We start from the raw sequence: 9,467 nt of genomic DNA, 5'->3' as shown, positions 1-9,467 counted from the left end.
CCCGCGAGACAGCAACTGGGGCCGAGCACCTAGAAGGAGAAATGAAAGGGACAGGAGACACAAAGATGGCAGCAAGACAGGTGCTGATCAAGCTGCGACTTTATTTTTCAACTACACACTTATATATCATCGAGGCAGGGTATCGGGCGGGGGAAGGAGGGGGGCTTATCTTGTAGCTGCAATGCTAGTGCAAGTAGGGGAAAGGTTACAAGGCCTTAAGGCACAAGGTCACACAAGGTTGTGTTATCAGTACTATCTGGTCTGGCCTGTCTAGCCCTGTCTCTCCACTAAGAGGTCACATGCTGTGTGGTCCCCGACATATCCCCCTTTCTTATCAATTAAACAGAAATGGCTACCGGTTAGGCCAAGCGTGATGAGCGAGCAGTGCCTGTCTTAGGAATAGACCCGGGGCTCCATCACTTCTTACCCATCATTGGATATCCTTGCCAGTCCCCAAGGACTCCTGTCTTAGGTGGGTGAGGTTCTGGGAAGGTGCCCGTCATTGGCTTACTGCTCGTTTTATTGATAGGCCTGGGGCCCTTCCTGGGCTCCCGACTGGGGCAGCAGCAGACTGAAGGGGAGAGTCAGTTGTTGGAGGGACCGTGACCTCACTGGTCAGACTTCACCGGCCAGAGAGAGAGATAACGTTTTCCATGGGATCTTCCATGGCCAGACTTTGGTAATGTATTTGAATTGGTCTGGCTGCTAAATTATCTACTTGTTGTCTGATAAAGGTCATCAGCCTATTGAGGAGACAAGGACCTATAGATAGCACAACAAGCAACCCAACAATGGGGCCTAAAAGCGGCAGCAAATAGGGAAGCAGTCCATTCCATCCAGTCCAAAAGGGATTTTCAGCCATTGCACGTCGACGGTGCTCCAGATCTTCTTGAAGTGTCTTGATTTTATCACGAACAATGCCGGACTTGTTAGCATAAAAACAGCATTTTTCCTGTAAAGCCAAGCAAATACCTCCCCGTTCAGCAGTAAGCAAGTCTAAGCCTCTACAGTTTTGTAGAACCACTTCCGCTAGGGAATCAATTTGGTCTTGAAGGTCCTGAATGGTGGTGGATAGGGTCTGCACATCATTAATAAGTTGTTGGGACAATTCTCTATATTTGTGGACCGCGATTCCTAGTCCTGCGGATCCTGTAACCATAGCTGAGGAAATTCCCAATGTGACTAATAAAGGAATAAATTGAATAGCTCATTTTTGTCTCCCTGCAATATAATCAAGGGAGGGGATAGGAACAGGGGTATCTCCATTGATAATCTCTATATCAGGAAAAAGTATAGCATGCATGCAATTACCGGTCCAATTTGTTGGTAAAATGGTATAAGCTAAATTATCCCTTCATACAAAAACGGTGGAATTAGGGGCATAAAGAGGGTAGTTTACTGTTACATTATTTGTACAGAAAGGAGCAAGGCCTACATCGATATCGAAGGGATTGTTGTTGGGAGGTTTATAAAGGCAAGTGATATTTTCCATTGGGACAGGAAGAACAGGAAAGGGCTGCATAGGGGGGTGGCCCAAGAAGCTATTGAACTCAAGGGTATTATTAAGCGGTAGAAAAATGGCAAGAGGAAGGGGGGGGTCCCTGGCGTAAACAGAGCCAGCAGTCTCTTGCAAGGTTTGGGGCAGAGAGATTAAGCAGTTTATGGGTGTTGGTAAGGATATCGATGGTATTGACATCCAAGTCTTTATTTCCTCTGGAATGAACTTTAGCCAGGGGGTGGTATTGGAGGGAAGGGTAAAGGTTTTCAAATACAGTTTCGAGTACCTTTTGTGTTTTTAATTTAGTAAGGGTATCCTGAGGGCCTCCACCATCAGACACTCCCACAGGGGCTATAGGGTACCAGCAGGCTACTTGTCCCTTAGTGGGGCAGGAGGGGGAGCTGAAGCGTGAAGAGGACAACTCTCCTCTGAACGTTCCCTCATAATCTCCTGATATAACAGCAAACAGTAAATGCGGATTTCCCTTGTTACAGGTTTGATACTGTGTATAACAGGAGGAGTGCACGGAGTAATGGATAGTTTTATTGCACTCTGATGGGCACTGATCCCCAGTGCGGTAAGAGTCTAGCTTAGGTTTGGGAACACAGAACCATCGGGAACCCGGGATGGTCAGATAAGCAGTTTTATCTCCGCAGTCTTGTGTAAAATGCGGCTTTTGAGCACGGCCACGGGTTCGTGGGAAGGATACTATTATGCCCCCTGAGCAGGTACAAGGGTGATGCTGTTGAAAGTGTTTTTGAATGCCCTGAGGGTTGTCAAGCCCTGCAAAGACTGGTGGAGCCCAATGGATGGTGTAGATTGCCATCATCAGGAGAGCAAGGCTGAGGGCCATTGTATTAGGGCCCTTTGGAGGGGTTAATCAGTGAGCCCTCAGGAAATGTAGCAGGGGAGGAGAGAATAGAGAGAAGATAAGATACTCAAATAGCAACAATGGCAACAATTCCAGCAATAATAAGGAGTCCTGTAATGAGTCCCAGTAGCGTCCAGCCGGGTCTTTTCATTCCTGTGGGTATAAAGAAAAGGCGTTCTCAGGGCCAAGTACAGGCTCTGGAACAACATCATTATTTGTAGGAATTGGTGGATTAACTTGTTTAATTAATCTTTCAGGTAGCCATCTTGGTGCCGATTGTTTTTGGTCCAGGATGCAGGCTGAGCCATGTCCCCAAATGAGTACTGGATCTGGTCCGTGCCAGCTACTGGTGAGGGGGTCTCGCCACATTACCATAGGCGGAGCCGTATCAGGGGAAGGGTGCCAATGACAGTCCGCAGCTGAATGATTCTTATTATCCAAGGTCAGGAAGTTTATCACAAAGAGCGCATGATTCAATCGGTCGCGGGGAGAGGCAAAAGACAAGGAAGTGGCTTCAAGCCGAGTGAGCCAAGTTTTTAGTGTTTGATGGGCTCTTTCAACAATTCCCTGTCCCTGTGGATTGTAGGGAATTCCTGTAATGTGGTTAATATGGAGCGCCTCACAAAATTGTTTAAACTTAGTGCTGACATAAGCAGGACCATTGTCTGTCTTAATCTTAACAGGTTTTCCCAGTACAGAAAGAGCTGTGATAAGGTTCGAGATAACATCCTTAGCAGCTTCTGTGTGGGGGGAGGCAAAGACAAAGCCACTATAGGTGTCTATAGAGACATGGAGATACTTTAGTTTGCCAAATTTTGGGAAGTGTGTGACATCCATTTGCCACAGTTGATTAGGGAGAAGACCACGCGGATTGACTCCCAAATGTGGTACAGGTTGGCTTGTAACACATGAGGGGCATTTTTTGACTATTTCACAAGCCTGTTCTCGTGAAATTTTACAAAACAAATGGAGAGATTGAGCATTTAAGTGATGCAACCTATGCAAGTTTTGAGCTTCCTGTACTGATCCCACAATTATGGGGAAGGTAAGCCTTGTAGCAGCATCTGGGCATTACCTTCTGAGTTCTGAGCTTTCTGCACTGATCCCACAGTTGTGGGGAAGGTAAGCCTTGTAGCAGCATCTGTCTGGGCATTACCTTCTGAGTTCTGAGCTTTCTGCACCGATCCCACAGTTGTGGGGAAGGTAAGCCTTGTAGCAGCATCTGCCTGGGCATTACCTTCTGAGAGTGATCCTGGTAGGCTTGTGTGTGCCCTAATATGTCCCAAATAGAAGGGCTGTTGTCTTTCTCGTATTAGCTTTTGAATTTGTATAAACAAGGGCATAGCGTTGGAAGTTGTTTTAAGAAAAGGAGAAGTCTCAAGCAACGGAATAGAGTGAGCTACATATGCACTATCGGTATAAATATTTACAGCCTGACTGGAAAACTGTGTAAAGACTTGAAGTATGGCATACAGCTCAACCAACTGGGCCAACTGATAAGATGTTTTAAAAACGTGGCAACGGTTATCTGCCACGAAGGCAGCCATTCCATTGGAGGACCCATCTGTAAACACCGTAACAGCCTTTGGAATGGGGTTACTTTTTGTATTTTTTGGGAAAATAAAGGAATAGGATTGGGCAAACTGTAACACGGGGTCATCAGGGAGGTGATTGTCAATGACTCCCATAAATCCTGACATGGCTATTCCCCAGTCATCAGAAGTTTGAAGAAGGAACTGGGTCTGTTCTTGGGTATATGGCACTACTACAACATCGGGGTCTTTTCCAAAATATTGGCGGGAAAGGAAACGAGCCTTGATGATTATTGAAGCAACCTGAGACAAATATACTGCAATTACCTTAGATGAGGAAATGGGGAGATGAACCCAGAAAAGAGGTTGACCCTTTTTATTGGGCATGAGGGATTTTTGCCAAAAAACTCCAGTGGGCATATGTGGTGTGGCTAAAACTACAAAAAGCAGGGGGAGAGTATAAGAAATCTGTGAAACAATCTGTTGGCTGATGGCTTGCGCTACTTGGTTTAATGCGTCTCCCGCAGCAGGGGTGAGCTCGTGGGGGGAAGAGGGATCTGGGTCTCCTCGCAGAATGTCATTGAGGGGCAAAAGGACATTATTAGATATTTTTAAATAGGGCCTGAGCCATTGAATATCTCCTAGAAGTTTTTGAAAATCATTAAGGGTATGGAGGCAATCCACGCGGAACTGGATGCGGGGCACAAAAACCAAATCCTGTTGTAATTTTAAACCTAAATAGGTAAAGGGGTCTTGTAACTGGACCTTATCAGGAGCAATTTGTAAACCAAGGGCAAGAAAGGCTTTAGAAAGTGCTGTAAAGCAATCTTGTAGGTCTGACTTGTTTTGAGCCGCCAGTAAAATGTCATCCATATAATGTAGAATATAAATGTGCGGCCAGTGTAAACGAACCGGGTCCACTGCCTGTGCTACAAACTTTTGACAAAGGGTGGGGCTATTGGCCATTCCCTGGGGCAAGACTTTCCAATGAAATCTTTGCATCGGTCCCTGGAAATTAACACGGGGGAGGCTAAAGGCAAAATAAGGACGGTCATCAGGGTGTAGAGGAATAGTGAAAAAGCAGTCTTTGAGATCTATAATTATTTTGTAATAACCATTTGGGATGGCCACGGGGGTTGGGATGCCAGGTTGGAGGGCACCCATGGGTGCCATGACCTTATTAACAGCGTGCAAATCCTGTAAAAGGTGCCATTTACCAGATTTTTTCTTTATGACAAAAATGGGCGTATTCCAGGGAGAATTGGAAGGCTCTAGGTGTCCAGCCACGAGCTGCTCCTGTACAAGCGCTGTAGCAGCATTTAGCTTTTCTTGAGTAAGCGGCCACTGATCCACCCAAACAGGAGTTTGAGTATTCCATGTGATTTTATCTGCATGGGGTACAGGAAGGCCAGTGGCCGTTACTAAAAATCCGAATATCCGAGCCCATGTCTATCTGTTTTAGAGGGGGCTGTAATAGGTTGAGTTATGCCCTGTCTCATTTTTCCAAGTCCTGTGCCAGGCACATAATCCATGCGCAGCATTTGTTGTGTGTCCACAGCATTAGGGCTGCACAGGATAACTTCCATTTGGGAGAGAATGTCACGTCCCCACAGGTTAATAGGAAGGCCTGGTAATACAAAAGGAGTCACAGTGCCCTGATTGTCTTCCTTATCTTTCCAGCGTAATACCCTTGAGCTGACTTGGGGGTTATTGGACTGGCCTATACCTCGCAAATCAGTGAGAGATGCGGTCAGCGGCCAATGGGCGGGCCAATGATCTTGAGATATGACCGTGGCATCTGCCCCTGTATCCAAAATGCCCTTGAAATCCTTTCCTTCAATAGTAAGGGTTAACACAGGCCTATTTTTTGTAATTGGCTGGACCCAATAAGCATCCGAGGAGCCCAAAGGGGTAATGCCTTGGGGCCTGGAAGAAATTGAGGATGTACTTCCAGTAATTAAAGGCAGAAGAACCAGTTGTGCTAGATGGGTGCCCTGTGGAACGGCAGCTACTCCACTGATAGCGGCTGCTAGGATTTTTATTTCCCTGGTGAAGTCACCGTCAATAATACTGGGAAAAACTTGAATGCCTTTAAGGGTGGCTGATGCTCGGCCAAGAATAAAAGCACAGGTACCCGAAGGCAAGGGGCCCCACACCCCTGTAGGGATAATTTGTGGGCCCTGGGTGGAATCTAATATTGTATCAGAGGCGGCACAGAGGTCAAGTCCTGAACTACCTGGGGTTGCTTGTTGGAGAGAAGCAATTGTTGAGGTATTTGCTGAGCCTGAGGCTGGGAAGGGACAAACCGTACTGCCCCAGGGTTTGTCCTTTGAGAAACTGGGGCCAGGGGCTGGCCCCTCTGGGAGTTTCCCGGCACACTAGGAGGGAGGGGTTGGCCTGAAGAATTAGTCTTTGACCTGCATTCATTTGCCCAGTGATAACCCCTATGACATCGGGGGCATGGGGTGGAGGGGAGCGGCCTACCTGGAGGAGATGGAGCCGCGCCTTGGGCCATGGGCCTGTTTGATAAGGCAGTTGGACATTTGCGGGCAAAATGTCCAGGCTGTTTACAGGCGTAGCAAGTGGAGGTCCCCTTGGAGGGATTTTGGGTCAGTTTGAGTGCGGCCCCAATTGCCAAGCCCATGGCATGGGCCGATCCCACACCAGCGCAGAGCCTCACATAGTCTGAAAGATCACCCTTATGTTTATGAGGCCGAAGAATATCTTTACAAGCTGGGTTGGCATTTTCAAAGGCGAGGTGCATAACAAATGCACTTCCATTTTCTCCTGGGCCAACTAGTCTCTCAGCTGCAACATTAAGGCGCGAGACAAAATCACTATAAGGCTCGTCGGGCCCCTGCTGAATCTTAGCCAAAGAGGTAGTGACTGCTCCCCTTTGAGGAAGCTTTCTCCAAGCCCCTAGTCCGGCAGTTTTAATTTGCGCCAGAAGTCCATCAGGGAACTGGGCTTGTGAATTGTTGGAATTATACGGGACATCTCCCAAAAGTTTTTTGAGGGTCCAATTTTTAGATGAAGCTTTAGCAAAATTTTGTTGGGCTATTTCTTTACAAATTTGAACATAATCAGCCCTCCACAGGACATAGTCACCTCTGCTGAGAGCAGCTCTGGTGAGGAAGTCCCAATCATTAGGTGTAAGCCACCGGGCACTCTGGCTTTCCAATAAGGCCTGAGTATAAGGGGCAGTGGGACCATACTGGGTGCAAGCAGTTTTAAGTTTTTCAATAAATCTGAGACTAAGTTTTTTTTATAGGGTGGCGGCTGTCCATTACCAGGTCCTTGACTGGGGACCTGATCTTCCTCCTCCGACCCAGGTTCCTCACTATCTTCCTCAGAATGGTGGGGCGAATTCTCTTCAGCCTCATTTTCCCCATCAGCGGCAGGCTCAGAATGACCTCCGGCTTGCCTCCTGGTTACAGGGAAAGCTAGAAGGGGTTGGGTTTTGGACCTACTTTACCTTGTTTAGGTTTTGTAAGGGGCTGCTCTAAGGCAAGGTGGCAGAGCTCCTCGTCAAGGGATTTTATTTCCTTAAGGAGCTGGATGTGCTCTCGTCTCTGTTGAAGTGACTGTCGCAAGGCCGACAAGTCAGGCACAGGAGGGTTAAAGTCATAGAGAGCCGGGGCACAAATGGGAAGGTGCGGGTGAGTATTGTATGGCGGGGGATTTTTAACATTTTGGGGCCAATTGGAATTATGATAGTGCGCGACCTCTTCCTCTGGGACAGCTTCCTCATCTGATTCTAATTTGTCTCGGATGGCAGGATATAGTCGGCTCGCTTCGTTGGTAGGGGCTAAAGTGGGCTCTTTAATTTTATTGTTGGGGTCATCATCAGTGGAGAGTATATCTAGAATGACAGATGGGCATTTAGATGCAGGTCGGGAGGATTGCTGTAACGTCTCCTCACCATCCCTTACTAGGGCATCAATAGTCTTATCTAGGTGACGGGTTTTTAGAATGTCATTAATCAGGTTCCAATATGAAAAAATCATAATAGGCACTTTTGCAGGGCCAAAGGTCTCATGAAAATCCTTTAAACAACTTCCAACTCTTTCCCACTTGATCTCGTCAATTGTTCCTTCCTTGGGGAACCAGGGACACAATCTTTCTACATACTCAAAAAATGTCTTTAGATCCTTATTTTTAACCCAAACTCCTCGTGTCTTGAGGGCCTCCCTGAGACCCGAAATGAACATTTCCCATGACGATAATGCCTGTCCCATGGCTGTCACTTACCTTGCGCCGTCTTCACTCCGCAGCGTCGACCGATGCTAATGATCTCGGGTGGGCAGTTCCGAGCCGGTCGCACAATCACTTGGATCCAAGTTTTCCTACTGGAAGGCGGCGTTCCTCCAATCTTACAGGCACTCGAACCCCAAGGGCCGCACTCGAGCCCCACGTTGGGTGCCAGTTGTCCCGTCCCGCGGGACAGCAACTGGGGCCGAGCACCTAGAAGGAGAAATGAAAGGGACAGGAGACACAAAGATGGCAGCAAGACAGGTGCTGATCAAGCTGCGACTTTATTTTTCAACCACACACTTATATATCATCGAGGCAGGGTATCGGGCGGGGGAAGGAGGGGGGGCTTATCTTGTAGCTGCAATGCTAGTGCAAGTAGGGGAAAGGTTACAAGGCCTTAAGGCACAAGGTCACACAAGGTTGTGTTATCAGTACTATCTGGTCTGGCCTGTCTAGCCCTGTCTCTCCACTAAGAGGTCACATGCCGCGTGGTCCCCGACAGCAGGCCACAGCAGAGAGCTGGATTGGAAGAGGAGCAGACAGGACTATAACTGACGTTCATATGGGATGCCCATGCTTCAGGCTAGGGCTTTAACCCATTGCACCACAGTGCCAACCCCCTTGCCAGTTTTACATAATAACATTTTAAAAATCATGGATAGATTTTTTTAAAGATTTATTTATTTACTTTTAAGATAGAGTTCCAGAGAAGCAAAGGCAGAGAGAGAAAAAGAGAGAGAGATCATCCTTCCACTGTTTCACTCCCCAAATGGTCACCATTGCTATGCTGAGCCAATCCAAAACCAGGAGCCTAGACCTTCTTCTGGATCTCCCATGTGGGTACAAGGACCCATGCACTTTGACTGTCTTCTATTGCTTTTCCAGGTGCATTAGCAGAAAGCTGGATTGGAAGTGGAGCAGCCAGTACTCAAACCGGTGCCCATATGGGAGGCTGGCACTGCAGGCATGTGCTTTTAATTCTTGTACTTATTTTACAAATTTGGTGAAGTAGATATGATTATTGCTAAACCTGTGAGAAAATGTTAAATTGGCATATTTGTCACATTAGTTTGTTCAAAGCCAACAAAGTGCATCAGTAATAATGTGATAAATTCACAGAATATTGACAACTTATTGAGTTAATTTTTAGTGGCTAATGGATAATTACTGTGTGGTAATTACAAACATAATTCAAAAGTAATGAGCACTCATGTATTAAAATTGAATGGGGAGCAGTGCTGTTGCATGGCAGATGATGCCACCACCTGCTATGCCAGCATCCCATATGGGTACTGGTTTGAGACTCGGCTGC

The 9,467-nt window shown here is 47.0% G+C and overlaps 1 long non-coding RNA gene across 1 annotated transcript; it reads right to left on the bottom strand.

Annotated features, from left to right (window-relative positions):
- Window positions 1-2,021: 2,021 nt before the first annotated feature.
- Window positions 2,022-8,461, bottom strand: LOC149119340 (uncharacterized). The gene is made up of 2 exons (XR_016228596.1): window positions 8,153-8,461; window positions 2,022-2,522 (listed from the first exon to the last, which is right to left on the bottom strand). It is a non-coding gene; the product is annotated as an uncharacterized LOC149119340 (long non-coding RNA).
- Between the last annotated feature and the right edge of the window lie 1,006 nt (window positions 8,462-9,467).

The sequence above is a fragment of the Oryctolagus cuniculus genome, chromosome Y (genome assembly GCF_051225735.1).
Source record: "Oryctolagus cuniculus isolate XC-2025 breed Fujian yellow rabbit chromosome Y, ASM5122573v1, whole genome shotgun sequence".
NCBI classification, from domain to species: Eukaryota; Metazoa; Chordata; class Mammalia; order Lagomorpha; family Leporidae; genus Oryctolagus; species Oryctolagus cuniculus.
This window is presented reverse-complemented; position numbering and strand designations above follow the sequence as displayed.